General features: G+C 40.5%; 1 long non-coding RNA gene across 1 annotated transcript; it reads right to left on the bottom strand.

Moving 5' to 3' along the window:
• Positions 1-5,149: 5,149 nt before the first annotated feature.
• On the bottom strand, positions 5,150-17,187 carry LOC116586294. The gene is made up of 3 exons (XR_004283969.1): positions 16,520-17,187; positions 6,109-6,392; positions 5,150-5,497 (listed from the first exon to the last, which is right to left on the bottom strand). It is a non-coding gene; the product is annotated as an uncharacterized LOC116586294 (long non-coding RNA).
• Between the last annotated feature and the right edge of the window lie 4,839 nt (positions 17,188-22,026).

Genomic DNA, 22,026 nt, shown 5'->3' with positions numbered 1-22,026 from the left:
TCCATCTGGGCCAGTGTGTCATTTAAAGACTTTATTTCCTTGTTGATCTTTTGCTTGGATGATCTGTCCATTTCAGTGAGTAGGGTGTTAAAGTCTCCCTCTAATTAATACTCTATCGTTATTAGACAGGCCCTTTAAGTATGATATAGTGTCCTTCCTCATCTCTTATTATAGTCTTTGGCTTAAAATCTAATTAATCTGATACAAGGATTGCCTCCCCAGCTTTCTTTTGATGACCATTAGCATAGTAAATTGTTTTCCATCCCTTCACTTCAAATCTGGAGGTGTCTTTGGCTCTAAAATGAGTTTCTTGTAGACAGCATATTGATGGGATTTGGGTTTTTTATCCGTTCTGGTACCCTGTGTCTGTCTTTTGATTAGGGTATTTAGCCCATTTACATTCAGGGTAACTATTGAAAGATAGGAATTTAGTGCCATTGTATTGCCTGTAAGGTGACTGTTACTGAATATTGTCTCTGTTCCTTTCTGCTCTACTACTTTTAGGCTCTCTTTGCTTAAAGGACCCCTTTCAATATTTCCTGTAGGGCTAGTTTGGTGTTTGCAAATTCTTTTAATTTTTGTTTGTCCTGGAAGGTTTTTATCTCTCCTTCTATTTTCAGTGACAGTCTAGCTGGATATAGTATTCTTGGTTGCATGTTTTTCACATTTAGAGCTCTGAATATATCATGTCAGTTCTTTCTGGTCTGCCAGGTCTCTATGGATAAGTCTGCTGCCAATCTAATATTTTTTCTATTGTATGTTACAGACTTTTTTTCCCGAGCTGCTTTCAGGATTTTCTCTTTGTCACCAAGACTTGTAAGTTTTACTATTAGATGATGGGGTGTGGATCTATTTTTATTGATTTTGAGCGGGGAGGGGGGGGTTCTCTGTGCCTCCTGGATTTTGATGCTTGTTCCCTTTGCCATATTAGGGAACTTCTCTACTATACTTTGCTCCAATATACCTCTCTCTTTCTTCTTCTTCTGGAATCCCAATTATTCTAATATTGTTTTGTCTTATGGTATCACTTGTGTCTTGAATTATTCCCTCATGGTCCAGTAGTTTTTTGTCTCTCTTTTGCTCAGCTTCTTTATTCTCTGTCATTTGATATTCTATACCACTAATTTTCTCTTCTGTCTCATCTATCCTAGAAGTAAAAGTTTCCATTTTTGATTGCACCTCATTAATAGCTTTTTAAATTTCAACTTGGTTAGATTTCGGTTCTTTTATTTCTCCAGAAAGGGCTTTTATTTCTCCAGAAAGGGATTCTCTAATATCTTCTATAACTTTTTTGAGCCCAGCTAGCACCTTGATAATCATCATTCTGAACTCTAGTTCTGACATACTGCCAATGTCCATGTTGATTAATTCCCTAGCTGTCAGTACTGCCTCCTGTTCTTTTTTTTTTAAATCCAGATATGAATATATGAACGAGAGAATAAAAGACTAAAAGGGTGGCAAAGACCCCAGAAAAATATATGCTAACCAAATCAGAAGAGACCCAAAAACTGGGGTGGAGGGGGGAGTAAAAAGGGAAAATTAAAATAAAAAATAAAAATTATATATGTATTAGACTGGCAAATAGAACAGAGCCACCCAGTTGATTTTGGTGTATTCTGGTCTCTTAGAAGAAACTACCTCCCAAAATTTAAAGAAAGAAAAACTTATATATACAGAAAAATAAGGGTAAACACGATGAAGTGTTGGAATATGACTGTAAAGATGAAAATTTTAAAAAGATTCTAAAAAAGGAATTGATAAGTTGGTTGAAAAAAGAAAAAAAAAGCAAAAGAGGTGAGAATATGATTAGACTGGAGACTAGAACAAAGGCATGTGCTAGATAGGGTGTATGTTGATCTATTAGAAGAAATTGTATCCCAAAATTTTAAAGAAAAATAAGTCTTATATGTATCCAAAACTAAGATTAAATACAATGAAGGGATAAAAATGACTATAACAATGAAAATTTAAAAAAAAATTTTTTTAAAGATAATGTTAAGATAAAATAGTTAAAAACTGTTAAAAGGGGAAAGAGGAAATGTTAAAAAATAGAAGAAGAAAAAAATAAAGTTAAAACAAATTCACTTTGCAAGTCTAAAGGATTATGGGAAAAATGCCATGAATTCTATGCATTGCTTTCCCCTAGGTCTGGAGTTCCACTGTTCTCCTTGATTGGTGAGGTTGGTCTTAGCTGGATGTTCTTGCTGATCTTTTGGGCGTGGGGCCTGTTGCAGTGATTCTCAAGTGTCTTTGCTTGAGGTGAAATTGCACTGCCGTTGCCAGACTAAGTAATCTGCTCAGGTTTGTGCTCAGGAGATTTTGTTCCCTGAACACCTTCCATACAGCTTTGGAGGACGGAAATAAAAATGGCGGACTCCCAATCTCCGGCCCAGAGGAGCCAAGATCTCAGGCCCCTACTCCTCAGTGCCCCTTCAGAGAAAAACAGTCAATCATTCCCATCTTCCTGGTCTTTGGCTGCACTCCGTGCTCACCTGGCCTGTGACTGGCAGTTTCTGTCTCTGGCTCATGGCCTTGCTTGGAGTCTCCAAATCCAACATGCTCCCCCGCTGCTCCTCCCAGAGGAGGAAGGTGAGTCTCCCCAGATCTGCCAGTTGTGGGGTCCCTGCTCAAAGAGCAGTGGTATGACTGTGCCACGGACCACAGTTTAAGATAACCCTGAGCTGAGAGCTCACTCCTCGGCTCCATCTCTGTAGCTGGCTTCCCTACTCATACCTGCATGCTCTGCTACACTCAGACCCCCCTGATCCTTCTGTGACCCCTTGGGACCACACTGTCCCCGCAATGGCTCCACCCCCACCTAGCCTCTAGAGTGAGGTCCCTCAGTGGAGCAGACCTGTAAAAGTTCTGATTTTGTGCTCCACTGCTCCACTGCTTGCCAGGAGCTGGCTCCTCCTCCCACAGTCTATCTTCCCGTTGCTTCAGATTCACTTCTCCACACGTCCTACCTTCCAGAAAGTGGTCAATTTTCTGTTCCTAGAATTGCTGCTCTTCTTCTCTTCGATCTCCTGTTGAGTGTGTAGGTGTTCAGAATAATTTGTAACTATTTAGCTGAGCTTCTAGGACCTAATGCTGTTTCAGTCTGCTCCTCCTCTGCCATCCAGCTTCCTTCGCCTTTTAGAATTTTTGACTGATCTGTTTAACTTGGGCTGATGCTACCAAACAAGAGAATTTGCCTTTGCTTTTACTACAGAAATGTCTAGTGTGGGGCGGAGAGAATAATGGGAAATAGTGAAGACTTGATAGGATCTATTGAGCCCTAGTAATTCTTTACCTAGGAGCTAGCAGGATGCAGATGGCAGATCGGTATCATTTAGTATTCATTGTTCAATTCAAGACCTGACTTGTGAGAAGGATTATGAGGGTGACCCATCATCTCAGTTTGCCTAGGACTCTCCTGGTCCTCATCCTGAAAGTTCCACATCTCTGGAGACTTTCAGTCCTGGCCAGACTGTGACAGTTCGTCACCCATGTCCAAGAGCTTACCAGGAGCCCTGCCAGGATTCTCTGAGAATTAAATGGAGAAAAGCCAAAGTATCCCCACTTTTGCAGATATCTCTCAGTTTTCTGACCCTGTCCCTTGGCAGTGGCCTTCTCTACCTCCCCTTTTTGCCCTGAATGTGTGTTTCATACCATGTGACCTAAGAAGTCACAGCAAAAGAAATTCCCTATCCAACCCTGTGTTCACAACTAGACTGTCAACTTGGCCAAGACACCTTTGGAGCCTAAATGATTATTTCTAGAAAATCATCTAGAATCATAAGTGCTACTGTAAATTGACTCATTCATATTCCCATTCACATTTGTATGGGTAAGTTTAACAAACCATCACTTAGAGCACTGTTCTGAACTTAGGGGACAGCAGATAGGAATATTTTCATGGGGCCAAGGAAATAAGTAAATCAGGTGGGGCCTCAGTGATACTTTCTGTCCAGCCAGGGCAGGAAGAGACACTGGATCCCTTGGAAGGAAGTTACTCATTGTTTATAAACCATCTTATAATGTGTGTTGACTCTTCTTTAAGTTCCAGAACAGAGATACTCTCCCAAGTTATGAGCTTAGACTTGGACCATGCATATAATTAGTCCAATGGTGTTTTTCCTCTTGCTCTGCACAGCTGCACTGCCCCTGTGTGTGGGTCTCATTTACTAGACTAATGCCCAACACCTCCTGGTGGCAGGCTTATGTCTCTCTCTTCTTTTTCCTTTCTCTTTTTGCTTTTCATAAACTAATTTATTTCTTCTTCCATACATATATGTTCTTCCTAACTCCTTCCCCATTTCTTGATTTAAAGTTACCCCCTTCATCCATATTATTCTCTTTCCCTTCTGTGTCCCTTTACAAGTATATACATTCCTACATGTGTGTGTAGATGTATTCTTCCATGTACACACACGCATACACAGATATCGATATCTATATCCTCACAGCCTACTTATATATACTGTTTCAAGTAAAAATGATGGGCAGAGATTTGAAGTTAAATTCAACATAATAAAGACTCAAGACCTACAATTTCTAGAGTATTTGAACGTGCTCAGGGGATTTTTTTTTCACAATTTTTATAAAAATCTCCATCTGCCCCTTTATGCACCACTAATTTACCCAGCCTTTCCTCAAGCAGTAGCACTCAACATAAATAGAATAATTTCCTACTCATTTTTCCTTTTCTCCTTTCTCTTTTCTTCCTTATCTCTTACTTAAAAAATGAGAACAAGCATGGTAGCAGCAACTTTTACTATTTCTGTTGTAAATCTAAGGCATATGCAACAATATTGCCTGTTAAACAAGGTTTTGTGGACCAGGTAGAGACATAGACAGTATTTTATTAGAAATGATTAGAGACAGGGAAAGCAGCTGGCAAGGTGGCTTAAACAATGAGACTAGATGTTTGAGACAGTTAAAGACACAAGCAGGAATGCCTGGGTGGCTCTGTCAGTTGAGCGTCCAACTCTTGGTCTCTGCTCAGGTCATGACTAAGAGTTGTGAGATGGAGCCCCACATCAGGCTCTATACTCAGTGGGGAGACTGCTTGAGATTCTCTCTCTTTGCACCTCTTCTTGCTCTCTCCCCCTTTCTCAAATAAATAAATGTTAAAAAAAAAAAAAAAAGACACAAGCACATCAGGGTTTTGAGCTGTGAGCCTTTATTTGTTGTGGGAGGGACCTCAGATACCTTCTAGAGACCTGAAATGTGGCATGTGTTGAAAATAGAGCACAGGGCCCCAGTATATTCTGGAAAGTTCTGTTACAGTCCAGTGGTCCTCACCTGAGAGTATAATGTCTCCCAGACCTTAAAGAAAAGAGGATATGTCAGTCTTGCCCTTCCAGCTGGATCTTCTTCCCTGCGGCCCTGGCTGCTGGAATGAGGAGGGCAGCTCTGGGCCGTCTCAGTTTCAAATAACGGATTTAAATTGCATCTGTATGCCAGTGACTTCTTGTATTTGACAGAGGTCTTTTTATTAATTCACAGGGCAAACCTGTAAAACACAGCTATTATCACTATTTTATAGATGCTAAGTAATTTGCCCAAGTTAATAGTATATTTGACTTTTCTTTCTCCCTCAGCTCCAAAGAATCAAAGCCTTGTTGATTTTCACTTCAGCATGCTACTCATGCTCATTGATTCTTTTTCATTCCTCTGCCACCCACCCTCTTCTAGGCCTAGGTCACTTCATGCCCACACCCCTATAGTAGCCTCCTCCCCTCCCTCCTGTCTCCTGCCTGCCTCAGCTTCAGTATTTCCAGATAGCCAAATGCTGCTGCTAGGGTTCAGTGTCTCATTCATTGTCATTACGCTGCTCTAGCTGTATCCCTTCCCTATGCACACAGTTCAAGGACATCCTCATCCCTCTGTGAGATGTGACCAAACACTTCAGCCCTGCATTCAGGGTTTCCTGCAGTAGTCTCTCAGGCTCCCCTTGCAGGCTTATTTCAGTCCCCACATGCGGCATGACAGTCAAACTCTTAGATTCCTTTTGCCCCAAACACTTGAACTCCACATTCACACTTCTGCTTATTACGTTTCTCCACCTGAAATTCCACCTCTTCTCCCTTCTGCCCATCTAAATCTGTGCAGCTCAGAACTCACCCTTCTGTGAAAAGTCATTCTTAGGGTCTATAAGCCCTCGAGGGTTCATCATGTAGATCGAGTGACACCTCTGTCATTTCTGTTTAATATTGTTACTCTCCTCTTTATGGTTATTAACTTTTCATGAGTTTCCCCATTTTTCATGTTTTTCCAGTTATATAGGCAGCTTGGAGGCAAGAGTCATGTTTTCTACTGTTTTGATGTGGCAAGATAATATCTTGAAATATTAATCTTTGTGCTTTCGTTTTCCTCTTGTCCTTGCAAGTGATTTTCCTCCCTCATTGCTGTAGAGAGAAGAATAGGAGCAAGAGAAAAAGCAAGAGACTGTTAATGTTCCAGGTTTCTTTTTAACTTCTGCAATAGATTTTTTTTTTTTTGAGAATCAAAAGGGGCAGGCTTTATACAATAGCCAGAATTTATACCATAACAGTGGAATTGGAGAGTGTGTGCCATATTGCCCGTGGTCTACTCGGCAAAAGGAGGCCTGCATCTGCCTCAAGATTCTTCTGAGACCAGGTTAAAATGATCCACACAGATACCTTCTGCCAATACTGTGGTGCAGGATGCGTGTAGCAGCACCAACCCTCAAAGGGGGCTTTGATACCCTGGGGGAGTTGGAAGTGGGAAAGGAAAACCCCAGCACTGAGGCTTGGGAGGACAGACGGTGGGAAGCTCCCCCTCTGTTACTTTGTATTTTGTATCTGTGCTGACCAAAACGGTAGTCGTTAGCCACACTGAATACTTGGAATGTGGTGCATGGGACTAAGGAATTGAATTTCAATAACCACATGTGGCTAGGGGCCGCCATATTGAACAGAGCAGTTCTAGAGTACCTGACCGTAGTCTCCTGATTCCAATGATTCCCAGTGGCTAGCACCATTCCTGATGCATGGTAGGTACCCCATAAATATTTTTAGTATGAATTAGTGGCCGCCACAGTTTAGAAGCAATACATACATGTTGACCACCCGTTCAAGATAGACCTGAGGTCTCTCAGCTTCAGTGTTCTCTGTTCTACCGTTCATACAGAAGCTCCTGTGGTTTTACCCATTTAAAAAACTTTATAGGAATTGATTTTTCTAGTGGTGTATAATTCCCAGACCATTGACATCAACAGATAGCTAGCTATTGAGCCTGACAATCACTGCACTGCTTTGAATCTGAAAGCACCTAGACCAAGCTTGCCAAGGCTTTAAATTGCTCTCTAACACCCTGAAGGGAACCTGGGTCACAAGCTTTTTTTCATTTTTCCTGGCTGAGTTTAATTTTGCTTTAGATATTATATTTGGGCCCTCATTCCCGATCGGGACCTCCTCAGTCTGTGGATAGAGATACAGCCATATTGATATTCGAATGCCAGCTGCCCTGTCTGCCCCTTGCTAGGTCTGTGTCCGTACCATGATTTCTACTGCTGCTGCCTTTTTGGACAAGCTGGTCTCCTGGGAGCTGCTTCGTGTCCTTAGAAATGTCTAGGCGCCAGTGTGGAACAGGGCTGACCTTTACTTTTCTACCTGGGCCTTGAGGCAGTGGCTGATGATCCAAGTTCTAAGACAGCTTTCATTTTGTTTTGTTTTGTTTTGTTTTCATGAACATAGATCATTCAGCTCCTAGCCCTCCCCACTCCTTTGGGGATCCAAACCAGTTGATTAGACAGAAGGACTAGACTGAATTAAATAATCAACAAATACTTGTGCATTCTATTATATGCAAAGCTTCTACTTTTTCTTTTTTCTTTTTTTTTTTCCCAGTTAGTAGATATTGAATAAGTACCCCACCTACAATCCAGGCAAGACATCTTCCATCTGTGTCTCCTTCATGTAGGAAACTTGAAACTCCTGTACATTTCAGTTCATGAAGCTAGAGACCCATAGTTTTACAAGTTAACACCAGTCGCCAGATGTTGAAACTTAGGTTGGGCTCAGCTGGGAATAATTACAAATCATTCCTTTAAGCCAAAGGTTATCAAATCTTAGTGTGTATCAGAATCACCAGGAGGGGTTATTAAAACCCAAGATGCTGGGCTCCACCTGCAAATTTAGTAGGCCTTGGGTGGGACCCAAGAATTTGCATTTCCAGCAGGTTCCCAGGGGAGGCTCATCCTGGTATGGAAAACACACCTGAAGAACCACTGCCTTAATCATTTGGTGACTAGCTTTCTGGAAAAACAGTTCATGCATGTATCACAATCCTCCAACTTCATCTTCATTTTCACCTGTTCTAAATCTTAGTTTAGGCTCAGGCAACTTGTTTTGTAGGTGGTAGAAAGCAGTGATTCACCGAGGAGTCAAGGCGTTGAGTAATTTGGGTAAATCTCTGTAGTCTCACCATAAGGACCTGTGAAATTAGACGGAGTTCTGTCTGCTGTCTGAGACCATAAGAATGAGTCCACCATCAGATGGACATTGTTACTCTAATTTTATAATATAAATTACTTCAGAACAAGATCAGACAATAGGACTTCTATGCTTTTCTTTTCTTTATTTCCCCAAAGCTGCAAAAGGTTTACTGAGTTCAATTAATTCATTAACGAATCACTTACCTTACAGCTGTTTCATGCACATGACTTTAAAGGATCAGCTGGATGAAGTTTTCACTATCTATCACCAAATGTGTTAGGAAGACAGAGCTTCACTTAAAATATTTTAAGAATATATTAAGAACTTAATATATTATTAATAATTAATTCTTAATTATTAAGAACTTAATATTTTTAAGAAAACTATTTTAGATTTTTCTGCATGCTTACTCACCCTTCTGGTCAATAAGTTCTTCCCTCCATGTTCAAACTTCACTGTTGCAATTTAAACTCATTCCGGCTTGTTTCTATCTCATATAATGGGAATGGGCTGTACTGTTAATTATCTATTGGTAATTACTCTTAATTTATTTGAAGACAGCTAGTCACTCTTTTTCTTTTTCATGCAGAATTACCTCCAACCCTTTATAAAGCATTCCTCATAGATCCTAATTTCAGTCTCCTTAATTTGCTCGTAACTGTCCTCTAGACCCTTTTTTCCAGGCTTTTTTTTTTTTAAAGTGCAGACCCAGACTGTGAATCCCTGTCTCCTGACAGATGTGTCCTCCTCATGTGGGCCCTCAAGAGTGAAGATTCCTAATCCTGTGGTTGCTGGGCCATCAGCCTTGTTGTGCTCAGTCTCCATCCCATGCAGTGGTAAAGCAGGACAGCCACACATCATCTGATTTGAGAAACGTGGTGAGGTTGCGGGGTTCTCTTTTTAATAGTTTTTTTTTTTTAATATATGAATTCAAAGAAGCTTTTAGATTTATACAAATTGGCTTGGTTTACCATTAAGTAAAATTAATATTGGGTTCAATTAATGAATGCAGATTTATCTGTCCTTCATTTTCATCCCTTGGTTCCTCTGATTTTTTTTTTTCAGGTGTTTTTCATAAACAAAAGTTAAGGCAGTTCTCATGGGTATGTGACAAAAATAATGATTTTTTTTTTTTAATTGTGAGAAACCTATTGCTCTAGGCTCTCCTAGGGAAAAAGCAAGATACAGACAGCAATAGTAGCGTCTTTCACCAGAATTGTCACCACTCCCTCATTACTGAGGTCTGGGGCCCCACCAACTTCCCTTCTCTTCTGGGTTCTGTGTGGCTCAAATCCATTGACTGCAGTCACCATTCTTATATCATTCTCCTACTGTGAGAGAACAGAATGAGGAAGAGATCTCTCCTCACAGGTTACACTTAGATCAGCATATGGTATAAAATCTTTACAATGGGTAGCCTAATTCCTGGTTTCTTGTCTTTTGTGATATTATTATAATTTTTTCTTCCTTGTATGTATAATTTACATTTTCAGAATATATTGATATTTTTATGTTAAACAATTACTTAAAAAAATTTTTTTTGAAAGAGAAAAATGTCTTTTTATCGACATATTTACCATTTCTGGCTCTCTTTATTCCTTTATGCATTTCCATCTGCTATCATTTTCCTTCTGCCTAAAGAACTTCCTGTTGCATTGCTTATAATTCATGTTGGCTGGCAGGGAGCATTGTTTGTCTGAAATATCTTTAGTTTGCCCTCAAGTTTGGAAGTTTTTTATGGTTAAAAAATTTTAGATCGCTGCTTTTTTCCTTTCATACTTTAAAGATGACTTTCCATTGTCTTCTGATTTGCATAGACTCTGTGGAGAAGCTTGCTAAAATTCCTATCGTTATTCCTTTTTACATACAGTATCTTTTTCCCCTGCTTTAAAAATTTTTTTCTTTATCACTGGCTTTAATAGCTTAATTATAATGTACCTCTTTTTTCATGCTTATTCTGCCCTAATTCATTTGAGTTCCTGAATCTGTGAGTTTATAGAAGTCATCAAATTTGGAAAATTTTGACATTATTTCTTTAAAAATTGTTCCCTCCCTGATGTGGTTCATTATCACTAGCCATCAGGGAGATTCAAATTAAAACCACATTGAGATACCACCTTACACCAGTTAGGATGGCCAAAATTAGCAAGACAGGAAACATGAGTTGGGGAGGATGTGGAGAAAGGGGAACCCTCTTACACGGTTGGTGGGAATGCAAGTTGTTGCAGCCACTTCGGAGAACAGTGTGGAGATTCCTCAAGAAATTAAAAATAGAGCTTCCCTATGACCCTACCATTATACTGCTGGGTATTTACCCCAAAGATACAGATGTAGTGAAAAGAAGGGCCATCTGTACCCCAATGTTCATAGCAGCAATGGCCACGGTCGCCAAACTGTGGAAAAAACCAAGATGCCCTTCAACGGACAAATGGATAAAAAAGATGTGGTCCATATACACTATGGAGTATTATGCCTCCATCAGAAAGGATGAATACCGAACTTTTGTAGCAACATGGACGGGACTGGAAGAGATTACGCTGAGTGAAATAAGTCAAGCAGAGAGAGTCAATTATCATATGGTTTCACTTACTTGTGGAGCATAACAAATAACATGGAGGACAAGGGGAGATGGAGAGGAGAAGGGAGTTGAGGAAAATTGGAAGGGGAGGTGAACCCTGAGAGACTATGGACTCTGAAAAACAATCTGTGGGTTTTGAAGGGGCAGGGGGTAGGAGGTTGGGGGAACCAGGTGGTGGGTATTAGGGAGGGCACATATTGCGTGGAGCACTGGGTGTGGTGCAAAAACAATACTGTTATGCTGGAAAGAAATAAAAAAATTTTTTTAAATTCTTAAAAAAAAATTGTTCCCTCCCTCCTTCTTTTATTTTTTTTTTAAAGATTTTATTTATTTATTTGACAGAGAGAGATCACAAGTAGACAGAGAGGCAGGCAGAGAGAGAGAGAGAGAGGGAAGCAGGCTCCCTGCTGAGCAGAGAGCCCGATGTGGGACTCGATCCCAGGACCCTGAGATCATGACCTGAGCTGAAGGCAGCGGCCTAACCCACTGAGCCACCCTGGCGCCCTACCCTCCCTCCTTCTTTCTGAGATTATAATTGCATAGAAATTAGCCCACTTGACACTGTGGCCCAGGTCATGGCTGCACTTTTCATGTTTTTCCAGTAGTTTTGTTTCATTTTGGATATTTTATTATTGTGCCTTGATAATAATGAACTTTCCTCTTCAGTGTCTAGTCTTAATCTACACAATCTATTTTTCATTTCATGTTTTCTTTCCTTGAGTCTTTGGGTCTTTCTCTGTCTTCCATTTTTTCCCACATCATGGTCATGTTTTACCTTCTTAAATGCATGGAGAATATTTATAATAGGTGTTCCAGTTTTTTTTTTTTTTTTTAAGATACTTGTTTGCTACTTCCACTCTCTGTTATTTCTGGGTCTGTTTCTATTAATTCAATTCTGTCCTGGTTTTAGGTCTTATTTTCTTACTTCTTTGCATGCTTGCTCATTTGTTATTGGATGACAGGTGTTGTGAGTTTTACATTATTGATTGCTGGATTTTGTCATATTCCTTCAAATAGAGTTAGATTTTGTTCTGGCACCTGAGTAATCTACCTGGAACTAGTTTAGAACGTTAGAGATTTCCTTTGCTTTTAAATTTAATTAGAGCAAGTCCAGAGAAGCTTTTAGTATATTTCTGATGGTAATTTTCCTGGATTCATGTAGTTTCTGCTCAGACATGCACAAATTAGTATTCAGGCAAAGACTCCAAGGGATCCCTCAGTAAATTTTCTGAGCTTTTTCTTTGTACATTCAGTACTCTGTCTCATACATTCTTGCTGCCTTAACATCCTGAACTATTCTCTCTGTATCTTCACCTTGCAGAGTGCACTGGACTCTGTTTGATTTCCCCTTTCAAGCATCGTAGCTTGGACCTGTTTCCTGGTAGTAAGCTAAACAGTTGTTCAACTGACCCTGTTTATTTCCTTTCTGTTAGAAATTACAGTCCCTTGATAACTGTTATTGAATGCCTGTACAGTAGGCAGTGTCTGGGCTGGCCTTCAGTGATCTCTGCCTTCTGGTATTCATATTTCATGTATCCCTCTTTTCTTGAGTGTGGGTGAGATCTAGTGACCCATCAAAGGATATGGCAAGTATAGTAGGATGCCATTCCTCTGACTACAGAAAGTTACAGAAAACTGTGACTTTCTTCTAGCTTGCAGACTCTCTCTTGCTTGCTTTGATGAAGCAAGCTGTCATGTTGGAGTGGTTTCAATGGCAAAGTACTGAGGGTAGCCTCTGGCCAACAGCCAGAGAGTAATGAAGGCCCTATGTCCAGCTGTCCACAAGGAACTGAATCCTGCCAACAACTCGGGTGAGCTTAGCAGTAGATCCTTCTTCAGTCCAGCATTCAGATGAGACCACAGCACTGTCTGACTCCTCAAGTGCAGCCTCAGGAAAGACCCTGAGCTACAGTCTCATTCTTGATATTAGTAATATATGGTAATTTGGTGATAGTTAAGCCATGTCTGGATTCCTGAAACACTGGATTCCTGAAACACTAAAACTGTGGGGTAATAAATGTGTGGTTTTATTAAGCTGGCAGATTTGGGGGTATCTATTCAGTCAGACATAACTAATATAGTCTGAAAGTCATCATTTCACATATGCTGTTTTTGTTCTGCCATTTAAGGCAGGATGATAAATTAGGTCTCTTTTACCTCATCTTGATCAGAGAGAAGTCTGGATTATTCAAATTAGAATCTCTAGAGATGGGACCTAGAAAATAGTAGTGCATAAAACCTTCTAGGTGAGCAGGATCCTGTAATTCCTCTACTGGATATTTGTCCAAAGAGTAAAAAATACTAATTCAAAAAGACAGGTACACCCCTGGGTTTATTTATTGAAATATTATTTACAATAGCCAAATAATGGAAGTAGCCCAAGTGTCCATTGATGGATGAATGGATATAGAAGATATGGACTATATACAACAGCATATTACTCAGTCATCAATACAAATGACATCTTGCCATGTTCAGCAAATAGCAACATAGATGAATCTAGAGAGTATAATGCTAAATGAAATAATTCAGTCAGAGAAAGCAAATACTGTATGAATTCTCTCATATGTGGAATTCTTTGTAAGAAACAAAACAACTTAACAATAAATCAAAAGACAGGCTCCTAACTATAGAGAACAAATTGGTGGGAGAATGCGTGAAGTAGGCGAAGGGGATTAAGAGAACAGTTATTATGGGGCACCTGGGTGGCTCAGTTGGTTAAATGTCTGACTCTTGGTTTTGGCTCAGGTCAGGACATCAGGGTCATGAGATGAAGACCTACATTGGGATCCATCCTCAGCATGGAGTCTGCTTCAGATTCTCTCTCCTTCTCCCTCTGTCCCTCCTGCTTGTGCTTTCTCTCTCTCAAATAAATAAATAAATAAATAAATAGTACACTTATCATGATGAACACTAAGTAGTGTATACAATTTTTGAGTCATTCTGTTGTACACTGGAAACTATACTGGAGATAAAATTTTAAAAAAGAAAGAAAATTGTCCAGGTGATTCCAATCTAGTGCCAACTATGAAAGCCACTATCTTAGATTATCATTCTTCCCTGTTAATGTTCATTTGAATCTCTTGAAGATCTTGTTTAAATCACGATTCTGGTTTAACAGATCTGGAGTGGAAACTGTGATTATGCATTTGCAACAAACTCCTAGATCCTGCTGATGACACTGGTTCATGGACCAAAGTTTGAAAAGCAAGGTCTTACATTATTGGGTAACTTCTGTTTATTCCATCTACTGAGAAACTTGGAACAAGTTCCTAGTATCTGTTCCAAAGAATATTTGAGTGGCTCTACCCACTTTTTTTTAAATTTAATTTCTTTTCAGTGTAACAGAATTCATTGTTTATGCACCACACCCAGTGCTTCACACAAAACGTGCCCTCCGTAATACCCACCACCAGGCTCCCCCAACCTCCCACCCCCCCGCCCCTTCAGAACTCTCAGATTGTTTTTCAGAGTCCTTATTCTCTCATGGTTCATCTCCCCCTCCAATTTCCCTCAACTCCCTTCTCCTCTCCTCCCCATGTCCTCCGCGTTATTTCTTATGCTCCACAAATAAGTGAAACCATATGATAATTGACTCTCTCTGCTTGACTTATTTCACTCAGCATAATCTCTTCCAGTCCCGTCCATGTTGATATAAAGGTTGGGTATTCGTCCTTTCTGATGGAGGCATAATACTCCATAGTGTACATGGACCATATCTTCCTTATCCATTCGTCTGTTGAAGGGCATCTTGGTTCTTTCCACAGTTTGGCGACCGTGGCCATTGCCGCTATGAACATTGGGGTACAGATGGCCCTTCTTTTCACTACATCTGTATCTTTTCTACCCACTTATTTAAAAACACCCCTCTTCATTAATTGATGTCTCATTTCATTATTTGAACAAATATTCATTTTGTATTTCTTGTATGACAGTTGCTTTGCCAGATGCACTCTCTGTTCATCCCCCACCCCAATCATCTTTTGCAATCTGGAACATCCTGTTTAGTCAAATAAGTATATAGGTGAGAATGTACATTATAAAGTAGGCTGATCGGCACAAAAATAGGAGCACAAATTAATTATGAATTCTCTTCTGGTCAGGAAGTCTTCTAAAAGAGGTGACATTTGAGGTTTGGAGTTATGAATGGCCTTCCCTGTGTGAAGATGGGGAAAAGAATGCTAGAGTGAGGGTGAATCCTAAAACACCAGTCCTTCCTCTCTCTCTTCCTGAGAGCCTTAATCTAGGTATTCTTTGCTCTCACGTAAATTGGATTCACACTGACCCACCCAGAAGTCCCATATCCTGAGCTATGCAGATTATGTCCCTCTCTTAGCCCTCACTGTCTTTACCCTCTGTATTTAGGCAAATTTAAGAAATATCTTTATTTTTGCCTCAAGTCCATTTTATTATAAAAAAAGTTTCAACTGTTGGGATGCCTGGGTGGTGAAGCATCTGTCTTCGGCTCAGGTCATTATCCCAGGGTCCTGGGATCTAGCATTACAACAGGCTCCTTGCTCAGCACAGAGCCTGCTTCTCTCTCTGTCTGTTGCTCCCCATGCTTGTGCTCTCTCTCTCTGACAAATAGATAAATAAAAGCCAAAAAAAAAAAAAGGAAAGTTTCAACTGTCATAAACTACCATCTTTCATTTTTATCTCTTCTCATTTCTCAGAAGGTGGGATGTGGAGTGGACAATGATAAGTTTCACACTCTTTTCATCCCATAGCTAAGTTCCTCGCTTTTCCGTCCAGGGGAATTATTTGTTGTGAAACCCCTTTCAATTCTTTCCCAAAATATTTCAAATTAATTAATGAAAGTAATAAATGAACTTACCTATGTTGAAAACAAAGCAGGAATTTCTAAGCTTTACTCAGATGGAATCATAAGTAAGAGAATGTTAGTTTATTTTTGTAGAATAGCCAGTGCAATATAGGCTTATGGACTGATAACAACCCAGAATTTTTCCCCTTAAGGTGGAAAAAATCAGCCCCTTAATATTACTTCGCAATTTTTCAATAAAGATTGGAGAGGGGAGCAAGACTCCATCCTCCTCATAGTTAGAACATGAGGTGAGGTCCTTTGCTGTTTCATGTCTGAAACTTCATCAAACTCAGCATCACCAGACAAAGTGTGGTTAGGGAGGCAAGAGAGCTGGTAAATAGTCCAGCAGAGTCCTTGTACTCACTCAAAATTTATAAGAGTATTGGAATTCTAGAACCAAAGTATAAGCAGTGTGGCATCCAAATTTAGAAGATTTGTTTTCTTTTAGTCGTAAGGATTCAGTGACTTACCTCCCCAAAGTCTAAGGACAGAATCCAAGTGAATGATTCCTATCTGATGTCTACTATCCTAATTAGGATTGTGAGGAAGAGAGTAAGTAGGGCAGTGTATCAGTTAGCTTTTGCTGTGTAACAAACCGCTCTACAACTTAGTGATTTAAAGCAATAAACATTGATAACTTCTCAGAATCCTGTGAGTTTTATCGGCACTTCTTACCTAGGTCAGCTTTGCTGAGGCCGATTGATTTAGGAATGTCTGGGACAGAACCTCCATCCATTAGGTCTCTCATCTCCAGAAGGAGAACAAGCCTGGGCTTGTTCACATGGTGATGGAAGAATTCCCAGAGAACAGCAACAGATGTAAACTGCAACGTGCAAGCGATTTTCAAGCTTCTGCTTGCATCACATTTGCTAATGACCCACTTGCCAGAGCTAGTTATATGGCCACGCCCAGATTCAGATAATGGAGAAACATACCCACCCCTTGATGGGAAGAGCAGCAAAAGTCCCATTGAAAAGGCCAAGCATGTAAGGATTTACAAGCTATCCCAGGCAGCCACATCCCTGTTCTCAACACCCTGGTTGAATCATCCCAGGCCTCAGTTAGCCAGGCAGTCAAGTAAGTACAAACTGACCATGAATGGTACTTTTCAGAGTAACCTGCTATCAGTCTCCAACCATATACCTCCAGGTTTCTCCTACATGTCTTATCTTGTGGCAAGAACAGCTAATATCTCTGGCTTCTGCATCAGGCTGAAAGGTCCATCCACAACATAGCCATTGAATGAACTCCTGTGGGTACACTGATCCCTGGTTTACAAATCACTGCTCTTGAGTCTTTTCATGACCTCCCCAGGTGGATATAAATGAACTCCCTGTCATGTGCTCTCAGATCACATTGTTTAGAACTCTAGGTTGCTCTGTGACATCACATCAAAATCTTTATCTGTCACTCCCCCTGGGCGACAGAGGAAAGGCGTTTTGTTACGTTCATCTTTATATTCCTGGTGCCTGGCCCAGGGTCTGGTTCACAGTAGACATCTAATAATTGTTGCTTGAGTATGTGATACATAGCGTAAATAATGCTGTACTCAGGTAGTTTTTGATTTGGTTGGAAAGGCAATATATTTAAATAGAAATCAAAATAGATTTCTCTCATGCCAGAGGAGAGGACTGTGAAACATGTAGAGAATGATATAAATTATTCACTGTAAGAATCAAAAGAAGGCGGGGTGGAGGGGGACAGTTCCCAATTCAGTTTATAGCCTCTTGCCCACCTTAACTTCTTTCTTTTCCAGTATTCCTTTTTGTCTTCTCCTTCCCCCAGATCTAATTGGTCATTATTTGCATGGCTCTGGACACCGTCACTTTGGGTCCTAATCCCCATTCCTTAGGGACAAGTCACTTAATCTGGGTCTTGGTTTCCTCATCTGTTTTCTGAGGATCTGAGAGGACCAAGTAAGTTAAGACACTTAAAAGGAAATGGCATGGTGGTCAGTAAATGTCACTTTGCACTGATGTTCGTAATACTGTTATTGTTACTACATTTCCAACCCCACTCCTGCTTCTGTTGGGTCTTGTCATTCCTTTCCGGCCTGTTCAAGTCACCTTCTCCAGACTTTTCCCTAACTTATCCTCTGATCATCTTTTCTAAAGCCACACATCTGACCACTTCTTTTACATGCTTCGAAACCCTTTCTGCTTCCCTTTGCCTCAAGAATCAAGTTCATACTTCTCAGCTCTCCTCCAAGCAGTACTAGACAATTTTCAGTTCCCTGAATATGCCCTGCTATTTTAAAACCCTTGCTTTGCACAAAGGCAGATTTGCAATGATGACAAGGGGTTTATGCTCCAGCGACTCATTTGCACATATACCTTCCAAAGCCTGGAATGATCTTCAAGATTCAGGGAGGAAGGAGCAGCCTAGCTAGGGGCCTGAACCAAAGAGTACTCTTGCCCTGTGGGGTGGTAGTTCTGGTACTGTAGGCAGAGCCATTGTGCTGCGGACCCTCCTTCTCCCTCTGCCCAGAACTCAATGACAGCTTCTCTCTGGCAACATCATCAAGCATCTGGGCTCTGTCTTGGACCCCCCAGTAGAAGAGCTGAAGTAGACAGCTTGGGGACAGTATGACTCAGGCTCTTCCTTGCATATTGTAAACCAAACCCAGGGTCAGTATCAGGGAATGAGGGGGCCTCTTATGCTTTCCTCTGCTTGAGCCAGAGCTGGAGAGGAAGTTAGAGGAAGTTAGAGATGAGGCATGACTGATAACAAAGTTACAAAATGAAAAGAAATTTCTAAAACCATTAGTAACAAAAAACAGATGTCTCTCACCCATGCCACAGGAAAGACTGAATTGTCTTCCCAGGCTCTCTGCGGACAATAGAAAATCAGGCAAAGGGGCCAAAATATATGGGGGAAAGTATCATAGTATCAAAGTGTCATCGAAGTGTTTCAGGCAGTTGATTCACTAATAATTTTGCTGTTCGCAAAAGAACAGTGTGCTGCTCTTCTAGAACTTGCAGTGTGTGTGGGATTTATCAGCTTTCGAACTTTTAAAATTTTATCTTATTTGTGAAGTTGCATTCTTTTTTTTTAAAGATTTTATTTATTTATTTGAGAGAGAATGAGATAGAGACAGAGAGAGTGAGCATGGGGTGGGGGGAGGGTCAGAGGGATAAGAAACTCTCTGCAGACCAGGGAGCCTGATGCAGGACTTGATCCCAGGACTACAGGACCATTACCTGAGCTAAAGGCAGTCGCTTAACCTCACCTGGATCCCTTTTCTCTGCTGTACCCCGTGCACGAACCATTCCTGCTGTATGTCGCACTTCGATCAAAAATCACTGATCACCTCTCTCTACCTCTTCAGGGAAGGAAGCTTCTTTGACCTGTCTTTGTGTTCCCTACGCCTAATGTTGTGTCTATCACACAAAAATTGCTTCTATAAATGTTTGTTGTATACATGCATGAATGAGTAAATAAATGGGAGAATAGCTGGATCCCTGAGCGGTGAGTGGACATACCCCTGGAATTTGTGTGATAACTTGAAAGATAAGGAGTGTGAACATTCTCGGTAGTGAGGTCAGCTAAACAGAAGGTTAGTCAAGGGAGGTGGCAGAAAGAAAGGGTGGCAGACAACAAGGGGAGCTTTCCAGGGTGCTGGAGCCATTCCGTGTCTTGATTATGGTGACGATTACCTGAGTCTGTGCATGCGTGTGCTAGCCGGCGTCCAACTGCACATCAGAAAGAAAGAAGCACATTTTCTTGTCTGATAATTTCGAAAATAAAACTTATGTTAAAACAACTGGGGCCAGACAAAACCTGGTATTTGGGACAGACAAGAGGGAAATTAATTTGATGCAAGTAAGTATTAACTTTTATTACTTGCATAATACAATTTCTAAAGTAACATGAAGCAAGTGATTTCTATTTTGGAGATGGTGGGAGATAACACTGAACAGGCACAATGACTGGGCTTTCAGCCAGGGCTGGTCTCTAACTTTGATCCGGTATGTAGCAGAAAGACACGCAGGTTAGGAGATCGATCTGTGATCACAATGAGCTTAGATGACAGAAGTGGCATCAGCAGTACAATGAAAGTCAGAGAACAAAGATGGTGGTGGAGACTGGGGCTTCTAGGGCACTGGAGACGCTAGTAGGAGGCACCATCACCGCCCAGCTCCAGTGAAACAGCTGTCACCGCAGAGAGCTCCATTCTCACTGCCTGGCTTGTTCTATGCCAAGCTGTGCCCTCAGGATGTCCCCTGCCCCGTACCTCCTTTAGTCTTTACGGTAACCCTATGGGGTCAAAGCTCTTTTATCCTCATGTTATAAAAAAGGAAATTGATGCTTAGAGAGTTTAAGTCGTTTGCCCAAAGTTATAGCTGGAGTGTTTTAAACTCTTTTTTAAAAAAAGATTTTATTTATTTATTTGACAAACAGATCACAAATAGGCAGAGAAGGAGGCAGAGAGAGAGGGGGAAGCAGGCTCCTTGCCAAGCAGAGAGCCCAATGAGGGGCTCGATCCCAGGACCCTGAGATCATGACCTGAGCTGAAGACAGAGGCTTAACCCACTGAGCCACCCAGGTGCCCCTCATGTGTTTTAAACTCTTTTTTTTAAATTGAAGTGTAGTTGATTTATGGTATTATACTAGTTTCAGGTGTTCAAATAGGGATTTGACATTTATATATATTACAAAGTAATCACCATGCTAAGTCTAGTTACCATCTGTCACCATACAAAGTTAGTAAGATACTTTTGTCTATATTCCTTATGCTGTATTTTACATCCCTGTGACTTACTTCTTTGATAACTGGAAGGTTGCACCTCTGCATACCCTTATTTCATGCATCGTCCTACCCACTCCCCCTTCTAGCAACTACCAGTTTACCCTCTTACTTATGCGTCTGTCTCTGTTTTGCTTATTTTGTTTTTTAGATTCCATGGATAAGTGAAATCATACAGTATTTGTCTGTCTCTGATTTACTTCACTTAGTATAATACCTTTTAGTTCCATCTGTGTTGTTGCAAGTGATAGGATTTCATTCTTTTTTAATGGTAGAGTAATATTCTACCGTGTGTGTGTGTGTGTGTGTGTGTGTGTGTGTGTACATGGCACATCTTCGTGGTGTATTTATTTATCAGTGGACACTTAGGTTGTTTCTGTATCTTAGCTATTATAAACAATGCTGGGTGCTATATCTTTTCAAATCAGTGTCTTTTTTTTCTTCAGATGAACACCCAGAAGTGGAATTGCTGGATCATATGGTATTTCTATTTTTGATTTTTTGAGGAACCTCCATACTGTTTTGCATATTTGCTACACCAATTTACATTTCCACCAACGGTGTTCGAAGGTTCTGCTTTCTTGGCATCCTCCCCAACACTTGGTATGTCTTATCTTTTTGATAGTAGCCATTCTGACAGGTGTGAGGTGATACCTTGTTGCAGTTTTGAACTGCATTTCCCAGATATTTGGTGCTGGTGAGCATCTTTTCATGTGTCTGTTGGCCATCTGTATGTCTTTGGAAAATGTCTATTCACATCCTCTGCCCATTTGTTAGTCAGATTGTTTTTTGGTCATGAGTTGTGTAAGTTCTTCATGTATTTTGGATATTAACCCCATATTGGATGTATCATCTAGAAATATATTCTCCCATTCAGTAGATTGCCTTTTCATTTCCTTGATAATTTTCTTCACTACAGAAAAGCTTTTTAGCTGGATTTACCTATTTGTTTATCTTTGCTTTTGTTGCCCTTGCCTGAGGAGGCAGATCCAAAGAGAGTTCTTTAAACTCTTCAACTTGACCTGTACTTGTTACCTCTCTCCAATAAAGACATCATTTAGGTTCTATTTATTTAAAAATATTCTTAGGAAAAAATCTGAAGTGGTATGTAATGCTTAACAACATCACAGTTTCTACTCAAGGGCATAAAGTCCATTGTTACTTCATTTGTGCCCCCAGTTTGCTTTGTTTAATGAGATAGGTTTTATTGTCTTTTATACACAGAGCAGGCTGCAGTTACATTTGTTGTATGGTGGAGGCTTTTCCCAAGAACCAAGGTGCTTACAATTTAAATCTTTCTAGAATTGTGTGCATCTCTGTCAGGGGGATCCATTTCCCAGAATTCTCTGTAGTTGGCTCTTTGGACATTGAATGTACACTCTGTGCAGAGTAAGATTGCACCCACTTCTCTCTGGCCGTAGTAGGCTAACGAAAA

Source organism: Mustela erminea, chromosome 3 (assembly GCF_009829155.1).
Source record: "Mustela erminea isolate mMusErm1 chromosome 3, mMusErm1.Pri, whole genome shotgun sequence".
NCBI classification, from domain to species: Eukaryota; Metazoa; Chordata; class Mammalia; order Carnivora; family Mustelidae; genus Mustela; species Mustela erminea.
This window is presented reverse-complemented; position numbering and strand designations above follow the sequence as displayed.